The 16,606-nt window shown below is 41.2% G+C and overlaps 1 pseudogene; it reads right to left on the reverse strand.

Annotated features, from left to right (window-relative positions):
• Positions 1-244: 244 nt before the first annotated feature.
• Positions 245-3,300, reverse strand: LOC131626293 (sister chromatid cohesion protein PDS5 homolog A-like; annotated as a pseudogene).
• Between the last annotated feature and the right edge of the window lie 13,306 nt (positions 3,301-16,606).

The raw sequence follows: 16,606 nt of genomic DNA on the forward strand, positions 1-16,606 counted from the left end.
AGGACGATAATGTTTTATGCTTCATTTGTCTCTACAAAATCATTTCTCATGCCTGAGAGTCGACCTTCTACTTGAAAAAACAAAAGAAATATTAGGTGTCCATGAGCCTAAACCTCCTTTTTAAGAACTCAGGTTCAGCCTTATAAGGACTATTTTGCTCACGTCACAAGTCACTACTCAACATAGAAATCCCAAGTGTATTAGAGAAGAAAGAAGAGTAATGCAGAGTTTTCATTTTCTGTTATAAAAGAATTGTGATTCACTGAATTGTTAGTTACAACAGTTCCTTGTGCTTTATATACATAGCACAAGGGTAACCTGCTATAGCAGGTGACTAACCACCAATACTGACAGTTGTCAGTTACTATCCTAATGATACATTCAATACATACAAACCAGAAAATACCCCGATGGATTTAAATTTGAGACTAAGGAATTAAGGAAGATATCCAATAGACAGTTCAATGTCTTATGGGAAGACTTATTTATACATCCCAAACACAATTGAACATAACATTTAATCCCAAGGGGTTGGAGTGTTGGTGAAAGCTTGGGCCAAGAGACCATCAATATCAGGACGAACAAGAGCACCTTTGATCGGCAAGTGGCTTTTTACTACCATTTTGATACCATATATCTGCAGCAAAGAAATACGAAGAGAGAATAATACACTGTCAAAGAGCAGCTAGATTACAATCATTATCCAATAAGATAATATTTGTATCAAATTACAGATTGCAAACACTATCTTAAGTATGAAAATTTAGAATAGACTATCTTCCTACCTACCTTCAACACACAGATATCACTTTTATCATCCCAAGAAGTTTTTGTGTGATCATCTTTCTGAAACCATAAAACAAGCATTTAAATATAAATAGAAATTGATTACTCTGACACTTATCCCATGAAGAAGAATTAAACTCTAAGGAAATAAAAGGCTTACACTATCACTTTTCAGAATCTTGTTTATTATAAATTCTTCAATTTCACTCTCTCTAGTTTCAAATACAGGCATTGCAGTCTGTGCTATACAACCCAACGACTGCAAAACTGTGGGAAGATGTGTTTTCTCCTCCAGCATATTTACAAGCCTCTGCGTATAAGGTGAAAACAATCAGAATAAAACATTCTAGCGCATATTACAATACATGGAAAATTACACTTGTTTCACTAGAGATAAGGGCTAATTACGACTTTCTTGCTTGGAAAATTACACTTACCTCCCTCATTATATGATTTGTTCTTACGGTTTGATACCTTATTTTTTAAAGAAATCACACACTACCCTACTTATATGTACCAACCACATGTAAAGTCCTATTAAAGATAACAAAGCAAGAGAGAGTTTTGAAACAAGAAAAGTGCAATTGTAAATAGCAGTAACCTCGGGATGCCATTAAAACTATCCATATAAGAAATCAAGAGAAATCTTGTATAGAACAGAGAGAGACTTGAGGCCATCGTCCTTTGTTATTGCAGCTAGAGCATGCACAGCATACTTCGCCTGTCTCCGACTGCCTTCTAAACATAATCTTTCTAACATAAGGTCTACAGAACTGCATGACAAAAGGAAATAATAAGAATATTATAAAAGGAAATGAAATTAAGAGAGTTTATGAGTTTGACAGTGGCACCTTGATTTAACTGATAGTTGTTCTCTAATAGTACCACCAGCCTTTGCTAAAATAGTAAAAATACCCTCTCTGATCATATCATTATTATTATTATCCTTGAGTAACTTCACCAGTTCCTTCTCACTGCCGTTAAAAAAGTGTTGACAGAAACAAGCAATTATCTGCATATTATCATGAGTAATCTAGAAGTTAGAAAAGGTGATAACAATACTTTTAAACCTGTGTCCAAAATGACTGAAATTGGCCATGGTTTCATATCTAAATCACAGAGGCATATGAAATAAATGGAAAAGGCACTGCAAGAAATTGATAAACCATTATCAGGCATTCTCCTAACAGATTAACATTACTATGAATAAGGTCCATGACATGGTATTAGTTTCTCTTTAACTAAAAGCGGTATTTTTTCCGCCCTCACTCTAAATTTAATATAATTTAAATCACAACGGTGTGACTGTTATTACACCTAAACTGACAGAAATTGTTCAAGAATCATGACAGAGAATGCATAATACAAATGTTCAAGAACCAATGGCAGTAGGTTAATACACCGAAAATGACATGATCTTACCACTAACATAATCATGCAAGATTTCAACCGCTGATCATTCTTCACAGATTTATATCTGATGATTTCTGAAAGAACAGCTGTTGCATGCTCCTTGTTGAATAGAAAATAGGAGCACTTTACATATAAGGTATTTAGAAATTCATTGAGCTGATGTTTCTCACCAAGTATTTTAATCAAATCATCCTGCAAATAAAAAGTAAAAATTAACCAATATTAGTAAAAGAAACATACAAGTAGGTCAGTCTAATATACAATAAGATTGTACAATTTGTATGTTCAAATACTACTCTCCTAATAGGCTCCAAGGGTTAAATAATTGGTCGGAATTACCATGCTAACATCTCAGTAATTAATCTCATTGGTGCCTTTTAAATACGGTCATGTAAGTAACAGGAAAGCAGATCCAGAGATGTGAGTGAAGTTTCTGGAAACTGTTAGAATCAAATCTACATTTATTGTATAGATCAGTACTTGACTGAACACTATCATAGATGGATTAGAGCAGAGCTAATTTAGGATTTGATGCTCATTCGCTTTTTTGTAAATTCTGTACAGTTTTTATAAATAGATGCTTGTGTGATCTTATTAGACACAGAATTCATAAACAATTAACTAACAAATTCTGAAGCTTAGTAATGTAGACCCCAGGAACAGGTATAAGCATCAAATATTCAGTTCTCATTTCTTCACTTCATTGACTAATTCCATGCAATTTGTAATAATATATCCCAAATCAGTATATAAAAAAAACATCTCAGTTTCAGATTATATTACCTTGTATATACGAGTTTGACGAAAGCTAGTATTGGGATCAACAAGATTCTTCAAAATTTTCTAGATAGTAGTGTTATTTAACTGATCAAGAATCTGGAAACTCTCCTCTGCCTCGGCTGGGTTAGCAAATGAACGGGACATTACTCGAAAACAGAATGCAATCTTCTTTTGAACCTCTGGATTTTCTTTATCATGCATTTCAACGAGATCGATACCTTTTCCAAATCAAATTTCCTTTGAATGCTCTGCATTTTAACTTCCAAGGTCACATACCTGACTATTCTGCCTCAGAGCTAGATACTTCTGCAGCTCCCCTTGTAGCCTGCCATCAAAGTGGTATCATGAAAACTGCAAATTTATACAGCAGAAAAAACACCAGTAGTCACATAAGTCAACCAAGCTTACCTTTGTTTTTGCTCAAGTATCTTTTCAAGAGCCTTGACCTCCACTTCATCTAATCCAGAGAAAATATCAATCCAATGTTTAACCATATTATTGATAGAAAACTCTGATGGAAACAGCGAGCCACACAGAATAGATTCAATTGTATCTGATCTGGAAAATGAAGCAAACAAAAAGAAAGTTAATACTTATAACATCTTTATTTCTAGGAAAACAAGAAACTTAAAACAAACCACACTGGAAAAGAAAGAAGCAAACTCAGTTAACATTCTACATCTTGCTTGTGAGAAGCGTCAATTCTGAGTCTAAACCAATTATGTCATGTAAATTTTAAAAGGTTTTACACTGAGTGTCAGCTACAGAACTAATCCCTATTTTTTTCTCGCGGTTCGGGACCGGTTATATCGACCGGGATTTAAGGGAAAAACATACTGATGAAAAATATGAACATAAACTAATTAAATATAAACTTCATCCTAGAAAATGTAGGAAGTTTTGATTAGTGTCTGGTTGCTTAAACTGTTTCATTCTCTCATTATTCTATAAATAAAATTGATATTTCAAATTTTATGCAGTCGGTTTAAAAAATTTGCACTACATACAAACCTTGTGCTAATAACTTATTTAATGAGTTTGACTATGATAACAGCTATATGTGATGTTAAACCCATGTGGTAAATTTCCAGCATATCATCTATGCAGGTGCGGAAAAAAACCTATACTAAAAAATAAAAATGCATTAAATATTATATATTATTCCAAGATGAAAAAATCTCAACCTCGGATAAATAAATTTCAAAAACCCTCAGTTTAAAAGATGCGAAGATATAGCTATGTGTGTTGTTGAAGGTGTCAGAGAATCAAAATCCTCTATTTTCTCAACAAATCTGAGGATGGATAAAACATACTTCATTCCACTGTTATTGTTTGTTGGTCATAGAAGCAATTTCTTGTTCAATTGTGTTCAATTTACAACTATTAAGAAAAGGTCAGTCCATATTGAATGGTCATAAAGCAAAAAAGTTTATGCATCCATTGTGCTCAAATATTATATGAAAAACAAAATAAAATCAATGTGCAAAAATAATGACTATGGTGAAAATATGGTCAAATATATAACCGTACTGAAATCTTTATCGTGGAAACATCTAAGGATCTTTCCTGGAATCCAGTCATATCCATTGGGGTTAACAGTATCAGAGCTTTTCTAACAAAAAATTCTGTATATCTCAGTCAATCTCTCCATGGTATACTTTTTAACAAGTTACTGGAAATGTAAAGCAAAACATGGCTTTGAGATTTAAACAGAATCCTCGGAAATAAGAGAGAACGTAGAAAAACATAATCATCGGAAATAAGAGAGGAATACATACAGATTTGTCATGAAGCTGTTCTGCAACAAGATTCACAGCTCCAAGAGGAACTGTGTGTAAGGTGTGACATGCTACATCACAGATAACAGCCACCACTTGTTTTCGAAAGTTTTCATCAAAATCCAGAAGCCGGTCACAAAGGGAAGCTAAAAAGTTTTGCGGAAATAAATCAGTACATATAGATAGTAACACATTCAATAAAAGAAGCAGGGACTGAATATGATTTACATAATTAATGGACTCACAGATTATTTGAGGAGCTTCAGGCCTATGAGGATTTTACAGAAGAAAGCTCTTTACATGCTCAAGGACAGACATGCAAACCCCAAAATCTCTATCAGTCAACCTCTTTCAAAACTCTGAAAGTATTGGCTGAAATGCCTCAGCAGTGGAAATTCCAGGAAGAGCAATTATATCTCCAACCAAGTTCACGGCTTTCAGACGGGTTTCCAACTGGTCACTCTGTAATTTCCAAATTCCAAATGAAAATCCATGCATCAAATTTGAATTACAGTCAAGACATCAACCTCTTCTTGCTCGTTGACTGGTGGGTCTATAACTTGCGACTGGACAACCTGAGTTTCTTGTGTTCCAACCTGAAGAGTAACGTACAGCTCGATGGAATCCAAGTCAGAGTATTCGTGGGTAGTAAACATATCTTGCAGGTCTTCGTCATTTGCAATCTCCATCTCATAAAACTTGACGATGTTGTTGTCGTTGAAAGAGGGACATTGGTAAAAAATGTTTGCAATAGGACCCATTGCAATCTTAGCTTGTAGTCGCTGAATGAAGTATATAAAGGTGGCTCTTTTGCTTAACAAAAATGGCACAACCTGCGTGTTTCTCATCACAAAACCAGCTATTTCATGTGAGTAAGTCTCACCGTTTAGATGGGCATGTACAAGGTATTGGGTAGTTGAAGCCATTTTTTCGGGTTAGTGTTTAGGTGTTGTAATTTCAGAGTAGGCAATATTGATTGTGTGTGTTGTAATGTTTAGAAAATATTGGTTGTCTTATATAGGGTAAATCTTACAGCTTTGCATTGTCTCAAGACACACAAACGCTGATATATGTCTGTCCGAAGATTCCAAATTAAACATAAAAGACAGACGCACGCTGATCTAGGTCTGTCCCACGATTCCAACATGACGTGACTAGACAGACGCACACTGATCTATGTCTATCACATGATTCCAAATTGACGAGACTAGACAGACGCACGATGATCTATGTCTGTCACAAAATTCCAACACGACGCGACTAGACAGACGCACGCCGATCTATGTCTGTCACAAGATTCCTATCAACGATGTTCTGTTTTTTTTCTCTTTCTTTATAAGTGAGAATTATATATATATATATATATATATATATATATATAATATTAGATGTTGAAATATTTTTATATATATATATATAATTATATATATATAATTATATATATATAATTATATATATATATATATATATAATCTTATATGTTAAAATTATGTTCAGACAACCACAACTAACACAACAACCACATTAATTTTAATTAAATGATTCGGCGTTTGCAACACGAAACAGCCGGTAGAACACGATATTACATTGCAAAAAAGAAAATAACACAGAACAACTGGTAGTACACGAAATCACATTGCAACAAAGAAAACAACACTTAGTCTAAACTACTCAAGTATCACTGCAAGAACAAGTGGATTTTCGACGCCTCGGTTAACTTCTCCACTGTGTGTCGAAAACATTATATCCACGTCCACATCGTCTTTCACACGATCCCAATAATACATATACGTGCCTTCTAGGTTATTATCCGTCAACGTAATGTATGGACAACATCAGTGGACTCACCAAAACTGGAAGGATTTTGCACCCGATCACCGCCAGATGTGGAAGGACAGTCGCCAATATGTCCTCAACTTCCCTGTCAATGATCATGAGATGAAACCGTCCGCCGAGTACATGAGTTGGTATCGTACGGTTACAACTTCTAACTTGTTTATTGCAGATCCGTTCTACTTAATAGACCCTCGTGCTCACAACTACATCCTACCCCAACAACAACCTGAAGAGGAACAACAACAACAACTACAACAACAACAACGACGACAACAACAACGCCAACAACAACGCCAACAACTACAACAACAACTGCATCAACAACAACTACAACAACAACAACTTCAGCAGCAACAACAAAATCTGTTCTCCACTTCGTCCCGTTCTTCCCGCAACTACCGGCAACCAAATCTGTTCCAATCACGGTCTCAACCTTTTCAAGAAGATGAAGACCAACACCATTCCGCTGACCAGTATCGGACCCAATCACAACCATTAGGGTTTTCAGCGTATGCAGGGTCCGCAAGGTCGTTCGGCCAAAACATTACGCCCGGTTCGTCAAGCCTACATCTAAGTCCCGACGATGGTCCTCATGAAGAATCATCTCACCGTGGCACCCCTTCTGGCTATGCAACCCCGTCGAACCAATTTGGCTTTAATCAAGGTAGTTCTAGTGTTGTTGGGTGCTACCAACCTGAAGTCTTTTCTCAACACTTATGAGGGGATGGGTAACCGACTATACAACAGCGGTTTTCCGGAAAATTATGGTGGCGTCGACGAATTCATAGACAGCGACCCACGAGACAACCCACTTCCAGGCCTAGTGACACAGACCCAGCAAGAAGCACGAAGGGGTAGAGGGGTGCTAGGCTTCGCGGCGGCATCAACGATTGCGGTAAACGTGTGATAACAAGACCGTCGTGCGGAACAGATGGCTATCTTGGTGATGGACGTCATTAAGCATTTTGTTGTGTTTTCTTTAGTTATTGTCGATGTATCGTTTTCTTTAATTAATTGTAACCGATGTTTCGTTTTCTTTAATCAAATGCCAATTTACATTTTGTGAACTAAATCATAAAAACTAAACAAATAATTTGAAAATTGATATATATAATGACCACTTAAGTAATAAAAAAAATTAAAAAAAAAAAAGACTTACCCTAATGCGCCAAATGGTTTGGCTATTAGGGCAAAAAGCTAGCCTAATGCGCCATTCCATTTGCCGCAAACACTCCCTTTTTTTGTGTTAGCCAAATGGTTTGGCGCATGCACCCTCTTTTAACACTTATGCGCCATTTGGTTTGGCGCATCCACTTGTCTCAAACCTAGACAGTTTGGTAAATACCCCGAAAACATGGTTTTTTTGGTATTTTTTTTTATTAAACTTGGTTATTTAAAATTTTTTTCCTATCTTAATATATATAATTTGAAATTCGGTAAATAAAACTCTTTTTAATTCCGTTGATACATGAACAAAATTTTCTTAAATATATATTAATAATATATATAAAACTAAATATATAGGCATAACAACATAGAATAAGTAGATAATTTATTCAATAAATATAAATAATTATTTAATTGACTCAAAGAAGGTCTTTGTTTTATTGAATTGTTTCTTCACAAAATAAAATTTTAATGTTACATTCCTAATATATTATTATAAAAAAAAATATTTCTTTGTCACAATTTTATTAATTCATCTTAAAATTTGATTTTTTTAAGAAGCAAAATAGTTGATGAAATGAATTACAAAAATATATTTATTTTTTTTCGAACTCCTCATGTTTTTCAATCTCACCTTTCAAATGTTTTACTAATTTTTATTATTTCAAACTAATATTACTGATAACTTTTATAACAGCCAACTAATATTGTTAATAACTTTTTAAACTTCATTTATTATTAATTTATATTAAAAAGTGATATATAAAAGTGTTTTTTTTTGTAACTAAAAAAATTAATGATAATGTATACTGTTATTTTTATTTATCAAAATTGTACATAATTTTTAAAGATATAAACATAAAAATAATTGATACTTCTAAATCATGCTCACAACCGCGTATCGCGCGGGTCACAATCTAGTAACTGTGAAAAGTGAGTGTTACTTCTAAAAAAAAGTGGAGGTAAATTAAATAATTAAATATTTATGATTCTTAATATAACATATTTATATAGTTTAAAGAATATTAAAAGACATGAATTAAAAAATTAAAATAATTTTTATAATAATTAATTTAATTGATTTTAAATCATTTCTATTTTATAATTAATATGATTATTTTTTCATTATATAAATCATTTCTATTTTTAAAACAATTATAAATTTTTTTAGGGTTAAATATATTTTTGGCCTCTATAAAATACCAATTTTTTTGTCTTTGTATAAATAAATGGCAAGTTTTGATCCCTACAAAATTATTATGTACGGAATTTTACTCCCTAGTGTTAAACCAATGTGTATTTTTGAATGATTATTTTGGAGACATATTTAGAATGTTTGCAACTCAAAATTTGATTTCTAATTCGAGATTTTAATTACTTTTAACATTATCTTTTGAAATTTAAAAAATTCATATTTAATTCTTCTCATTTTAAAAAATTCTAAAATTTGGTAAATAAATATTGATCTTGACAAGCAGAACAGGTGGCCAGCAACGAGCAGCTTGAACGTCTGGACAGTTGAGAGAAAAAAGGGGTTGTACCTGCAAGGCACTCCGACGCCAAAGTAAGTGTTTGGACAACAAGGTACAACAGAAAGTAAGAGAATTTTTGGGGTAAGAAGTGATTACCTTGCCCTCTAGGACTAGAGGGCTATTTATAAGAGTTGGATTCCGTATAAAGGGGGCTTTGGCAAAATCTATGGCCGGGAAACGCGGAAGATTAGCCATTGCCGAGCACGAGGCTGGTGCATGGTCAGTTGTGTCTTGTTTTTGCCTGGAGCGGGTCTGAAGAGGTCGTCGCGCGTTTGGGCCATGAAGAGTTGGGCCAATTGGAACAATTTGGCTAGTCCGGAACAGGAGCCCCCCAAGTCGTTGCTTCCGGTCAGGGAAGTGAGGACTTAAGGAAACCGGGCGGGGGAAGCCCCGCCGTGGAGCCGGGACGTGGCGTCCGGCTGGGGGCGAGAAGTTGTGGATGATCCGAGCGTTATTGACGAGGAGAGGAAAAGTTTGTCCGGAGCTGAGGGAGGCAGCGTGGGTGTGTCAGACATTGAGCCTTGTGCTGCATTTAATGCGAAATAATGGCTAGGCTAGTCATAGGCCCTTAGGGTTAATGATGACCCTTCCACTACTGGGCCCACGTGGCGTGCACGTGTGGCTGTTTGGCGCCTATATATACTTGAAAACCCCTCATATTCAGAACTTTTCGCATTTTGATCTCCCCGGCTCACTGAATCTCCTCGGCTTTTCTCTGTGTAGCTCCGACCACCGCGACGACATCAACTTCTTCTCACTCAATCGTTTCAGAATTCAATTTGTAAGTTCTGATTCCCTTTCTATCATGTTCTTTTGTGTTTTTCCCTGTTTTTAGAGATGCATAAGTGGTGATTAGGATAGGAATGATTGATCTTAGGGAACGTTTAGTGTTCTGTTGGTGGTTGACGGTGGTGGAGACTGGTTCTCCACCGTCGTCTGGTAGTGGTATATGGAGTTCCTCTTATTGCGTGACTGTGATTGTGGAACTCGTTTTCCAGAACCAATGCCCCTTGTGTTAGCTTCTAGGGTTTTTATTTAAATTCTGGGTTTAAGCTTTAAGTGTCTTCGTCGTGGCCTGGCTCTTTGAAAGGGGCATGACCGGGGGCCTTTCGCCCCTTGGTCGTCATACGCCCTTTCACTTGAACGGCGGTGGAAAAGTGGATTTGATCGTGCTGTCGAATTCACTTTTTTCCTTTACTTTTTCAGGTGCTAATGGCCGACCAGGGCGAAACATCTACTTCAGGTTCTTCCTCGAGGACTCCGCCCGTTGCGGACGAGCCGCTCCCTGACACCTGGGTCAGCGAGGAAGTAGAGGGATCCGTGAGCCACTTCCTTACCGACTTGTCAGATATCCACTTGGAGATCGGGGGGTATGTGGATCCGGAGGGCGATGCTAACCGGAATGATTGGTCGGTCGTAGTGCCTGGGGAAGACGATCGAGTCTGTGACAAGTATCTCCCCAATCAGATCCTCTTCCGGGACATGGGTTTTCGGGTGCCCTTTACTGATTTTCAGATCTCCGTTTTTAATCACCTGGAACTGGCGCCCAGTCAACTCCACCCCAACTCGATCGCCTTCATCCGGGCATTTGAGCTTACTTGCCGGTATTTGAAGATTGTTGCGACCGTTCCCCTGCTCTTTTATTGGTGACCGAGGATACCGGGCCGTTGCACCGCATGGAAGATAGCCAGATAGTTTCTCCGGGCTTCGTGATCGGTGGGGAGGAGTCGTCCATGACTGGAGGTGAAAATCGAGTCTGATTTCTTTTTTTCTAAGTGTTTGGCATGCGTGCCACTTTTATTTGTTTATTTGATATTTATGGGGGTTATGCCCCCTTAGAACTGATGTGTGAATATTTTACCGACCTGGGTCGTAATGGCCTAGTGTCGGGCACATCTGGGGCTTCATGCTCTTTTAACTTTTAGTCATTTATTCGCCCTTTATCTGTGTGTTTCCGATATAGCCTTTAATTTCCTTGGTACTTGTGCCCGTATGCAGACTGTTCCTCAAGCGTGAAAGGGGCATTTAATGCTCTTTCGATACCCTCGAGGTTTTTGTATTTATTGTGTTTCTCTTCCCCTATAAAAGGGAGGTCTTTGGGACTTCTTTCCTCATTTTTCTTTTGCAGAGATGGGTGGTTCTGAAGGAAAGAAGGTTTCCAAAGCTTCGTGCTCTCATGGAACAAAGGGGGCGAAGAAGAAAGAGGGGACCTCTGCTGGGTCTGCTTCCCGTTCTAGGGGGCTCGTGAGTCGGCCGAGCGTGCTCGGTCCTCGGGCGTGAGGATCGTGGCCAATGAGGACGGCACAGAGACGGAGTGGGATGAGGATTGGTACCAGTATCTTCATTCTGAAGAGTTTCTCCGTCGGTCAAGGGAGGATTGATGTACTGTTGTTTCTGTCCGTTTGGACTTTTGTAATCGTTCCCTTTTAATGAATAAAATATTTTTATTATGATGTTGTTATTTTAACTAGCTTGTAGGGAATTGCTCGACTGTTGAATATGGTCGCCGAGTGTGTAGAACTTTGGTCGACTGTCGGGGACAATAGCCTGGCCAAGGTGAGTCTCGAGCTCCGTTGTGCTGGGGTCCGAATCTCATGGTGTGAACGATCCCTTCGCGAGAAGGGCGTTCTACCAACGGGGTACCGCTACGACGGGGGGCTCGGTGTTCGTGCCCCCCTAAGGGCAGGGAATCTGCTCAATCATGGGCGGGTTCTTGTCGTTTTATTTCATCATGAGGTGCTGGGCTTGTACCTGGGTCGCACCTGTTTCTTCGAGCGTTTTCGGGCTCTTAGCTGTAATATTGTTTCAGTTTTTCAGCATTCCAAGGTCGAGCAAGTTCTTCTCCTTGTAGATTTTCTAGATAGTAGGCCCCGTTTTCGGTTTTCGCTCGGACGCGGGAGGGGCCTTCCCAGTTTGCGGCCAGCTTGCCTTCACGAGAATCCTTGTGGTTTCTCTTGAGCACTAAACTGTCCACTTCGAATTCTCGTTTAACGACCTTCGTGTCGTGTCTTAGAGCGATTTTTTGTTTGAGAGACGCTTCGCGCAGGGCGGCACTTGTTCGGATTTCTTCGAACAAATCGAGTTCCTCCCAGATGGCCTCTCTGTTCGTTTCTTCTTCGAGGGGTTCTTCCGTGCGCCTGGTGGGCACGTGTACCTCAATGGGGATGACGGCCTCCGTTCCGTATGTGAGTCGGAAAGGGGTATCCCTGGTAGTAGAGTGCGGGGTGGTCCGGTAGGCCCAGAGGATGCTGTGTAGTTCCTCGACCCACCTTTTTTTAATTTCATCTAACCTCCTTTTAAGGCCTCTGAGGATTACCCTGTTGGCAGCCTCGGCTTGTCCGTTCGTCTGGGGGTGCTCGACAGATGCAAAGTGTTGCTTAGTCCCTAGCCTTTCGACAAACTCTTGGAAATGCTTGTCGGTGAACTGGGTGCTGTTGTCGGTGACGATGGCCAATGGTACTCCGAACCGGGCTAGAATGTTTCTTTTGTAGAAACGTAGGACGTTTAGGGAGGTGATTTTGGCCAGTGGTTCGGCCTCGATCCATTTGGTAAAGTAATCGACAGCGACTATGAGATATTTGTTTTGATTGGTTCCGGTGACGAATGGTCCGAGGAGACCCATGCCCCACCAGGCAAACGGCCAAGGTGATGATAAGGACTTAAGCTCGGTGGGAGGTGCGATGTGCATGTCCCCGAAGTGTTGGCACTTGTCACATTTTTTTGCGTACTCTTTGGCGTCATGCTGCATGGTGGGCCAGTCATATCCTTCCCGTAACGCTTTTCGGGCGAGGGACCTCCCTCCAAGATGTTGGGAGTTGATTCCTTCGTGTATTTCTCTGAGTATGTGAGGGGCACTGCCCTCGTCCACGCATTTGAGGAGGGGAATAGAGAACCCTCGGCGATACAGCTGGTTTTCGATCAAGACATACGAGCAAGCCCTTCTTCTTATTATAGCAGCTTCTTTGGGATCGTCCGGTAGGAGTTCGCTCGTGAGGTAATTGTAGACCGGAGTCATCCAGCAGGATGAGTCCCCGATCGCGCTAACTTGGAGCGTTCCGGCCGGAGTCTCCGTGCTAGGTCTGGGCAAGACTTCTTGGATCACAGATCTATTACCTCCTTTCTTTTTCGTGCTGGCCAACTTTGATAAAATATCCGCCCGGTTATTGTGCTCCCGGGGAATGTGTCTTACTATGGACTTTTTGAAGCGTGCCGTTGTTTCACGAACGAGGGTTAAGTACTCAGCGAGGTGATCGTTCTTGACTTAATACTCGCCCGAGACGTGGGACGCCACCAGCTGGGAATCGGTGAATATTTCGACTTCCTCGGCCTCTACATCCTCGGCGAGATGTAGTCCTGCGAGGAGCGCCTTATATTCTGCCTGATTGTTGGAGGTGGGGAAGGTCAGGGAGAGTGATACCTCTATTAGAGTTCCTTCTCCGTTCTCTAAGACGATGCCAGCCCCGCTCCCAGACGGACTGTATGCTCCGTCCACATACAAGATCCACTTTTTAGCGTCACAGGTTGGTGATTCGGGGAAGACCATTTCAGCCACGAAGTTTGCCAAGACTTGCGCCTTTAGTGCCTTTCTCCCCTCATATTTGATGTCAAATTCTGAAATTTCTAGCGACCAACGGAGCATCCTTCCTGCCATATCTGGGTGTCCCAGCAACTGTTTTATGGGCTGCTCGGTTCGTACGATTATGGTGTGCGCCAGGAAGTAGTGTCTCAGTCTCCTGGCCGCATTGATTAATGCCAATGAAACCTTTTCGATTTGTTGGTACCTGACCTCGGGGCCTTGGAGCGCTTTGCTCGTGAAATAGATGGGCTTTTGTCCCTCCGGGGTCTCTCGGATAAGGGCGGCACTGACGACCTCGGAGGCAACGGCCAGATACAGGTAAAGGGTCTCCCCCACACTCGGTCTTGAGAGGACCGGTGGGCATGAGAGGGCCTGTTTGAGATGGGCGAGGGCGCGCTCGCATTTGTCCATCCATTCAAACGCGGCCTCTTTTCGCAGAAGCTTGAAGAGGGGGAGAGCGTGCTGGGCGGATTTGGCCACAAACCTGGACAATGACGTAAGCATGTCGTTCAGGGATTGGATAGATTTCTTTGAGTTAGGTGTGGGGAAATCTGAGAACGCCCGGCATTTGTCTGGGTTCGCCTCGATTCCTCTTTCTGTCAAGTAGAAATCGAGGAATTTTCCGGCCCGAACTCCGAACGTGCATTTTTCGGGGTTAAACCTCCTTTTGCACTTCGAAGCTTGTTCGAAAACCTTTTTGAGATGGAGTGCGTGGTCGGTCTCCACTTGTGACTTGACGATCATATCGTCCATGTATACTTCGAGCATATCGCCTATTTCTGCTCGGAATACTTTATTCATCATTTGCTGGTATGTGGCCCCAACACTTTTAAGGCCGAAGGGCATTACGTTGTAGTAATAGTTGCCCGATTCGGTCATGAAAGCAGTGTATTTTTTGTCCGTTTTAGACATGGGTATTTGATTATATCCAGAATATGCATCCATAAACGATAGTAATTTAAGACCGGCGGAATTATCTACTAGTTTATCTATGTTCGGCAAAGGATAAGCATCTTTAGGGCAAGCCCTATTAAGATCGGTGTAGTCAATGCACGTGTGCCATTTTCCATTAGATTTTTCACAAGTACAACATTGGAGAGCCAAGTTATATACTTGGCCTCCGATATGAAATTGGCCTTTAGGAGGTCCCTAACAGCTAGTTCAGCCGCGGCCATTTTTTCCGGGGACTGCTTCCTCCTTCTTTGAGCGATGGCCTTGTTGGTCGGATCAATGGTGAGTGGTGGCAGGCTACGTCGGGATCTAGGCCGGGTATCTCGGTTGCGCTCCAAGCGAACAGGTCGGCATTCTCTCAGAGGCATGCTTTTAGCTGCTTCCTGGCCAGGTCGGGCAGATTGATGCCGATCTTGACCCCTCTGGTCGGATCTTTTCCCAGTGGTACCAGTTCGAAGTCCCCGTCTGGTATCGGCCTTAGGCTCTCGTCGGAGGCTCTTGCTGTACTTTCTTAGACGCTTGTGTCTCCGCAGAACCTGTTGTCCAGGTCCACGGTGTCGATGCGAGGAAGAGGCTTTGGAGCTTCCGGGATGACGCAGGTAGAGGACTTGTCCTGGGGCTGTGGCGCAGCCTTTATCGAGCTGAGTCCTTTGGCCGAGGCTTCGAAACATCTTCAAGCGGCTTCAATGTCACCGTTGAGGGTGGCCACCTGTCCCTTCGCCGTGTAGTACTTGAGTTTTAGGTGGATCGTGGAGGGGACCGCTATTAGTCCTGCCAGAGTAGGTCTCCCCAGGATGCACTGGTAGATTGATGGGCAGTCGATGACCAGGAATTGGACTTTGACGGCCTGAGCAGTCTCTGCATTGCCGACCGAGACAATTAGTTCGACGAATCCCCAAGGCTTGGTGACTGTGCCGTTGAAGCCTTGAAGATCAGATCCCACGTATGGTGTGAGGTGACGGTCGTCCAACTGTAATGTTTTGAATAGTTGGGAGTACATGATGTCCACCAAACTCCCCTGATCTATTAAGATTCGACGGACGTCGAAGTTGGCCATTCGTGCCCGGATGAGAAGAGGTATGGTGGCATTGGGGGCGCCACCTGGCAGTTCTTTTTGATGAAACGCAATGGGGGATGAGCCGCTTCTGGTGATGTCCAATGATGCGGTTTTGCCCGAACTGGCCGATATCAGTTCGTCAAACTTTCGTTTGACAGATCCGACCGTGAGTTTGCTGAACCCCCCTCCTGAAATGACCATAGCTGAAGGGAAGAGTTCCCAGGGGCTATGTGGAGAAAGGTTGTGGGGGATCTTGGCCCTGTCAGGAAGGTAGAAATCCTCTGGCCTTGTGATGCTCAAAGCCACCTGAATGGCGGGCGTATCGTCGGCGGGCTTGTCTTCAGCTTTTGGTTTACTCTCCTGTGCGGCCTCTTGTTTCTTGGCATACTGTTTCAGGTGCCCCTCCCCGATCAGTATTTCTATTGCGTCTTTCAAGTGAATGCAGTCCTCGGTGTTGTGCCCGTGGCCTTTGTGGAAGCGGTAGTATTTGGACTTGTCCACGTTCGGCCTGGCGGGCACAAATTTTGGAAAACGGACTTTACCCGTTTGGAACTCAGCATTGGCGCATTCTGTCAAGATGCACTCTCTGGAGGCATTGAGTGGCGTGTATTCTCGGAACTTCCCCGGCAGACCCTTATAATCCTTAGGGTCGCGACCTTTGTCCTCTTTCTTTTTGTCCGACCCTCGACGAGACTCGTCCTGACGGGCACCCTTGGTACCCTCTTTGTGC

The sequence above is a fragment of the Vicia villosa genome, unplaced genomic scaffold (genome assembly GCF_029867415.1).
Source record: "Vicia villosa cultivar HV-30 ecotype Madison, WI unplaced genomic scaffold, Vvil1.0 ctg.000282F_1_1, whole genome shotgun sequence".
Classification (NCBI taxonomy): domain Eukaryota; kingdom Viridiplantae; phylum Streptophyta; class Magnoliopsida; order Fabales; family Fabaceae; genus Vicia; species Vicia villosa.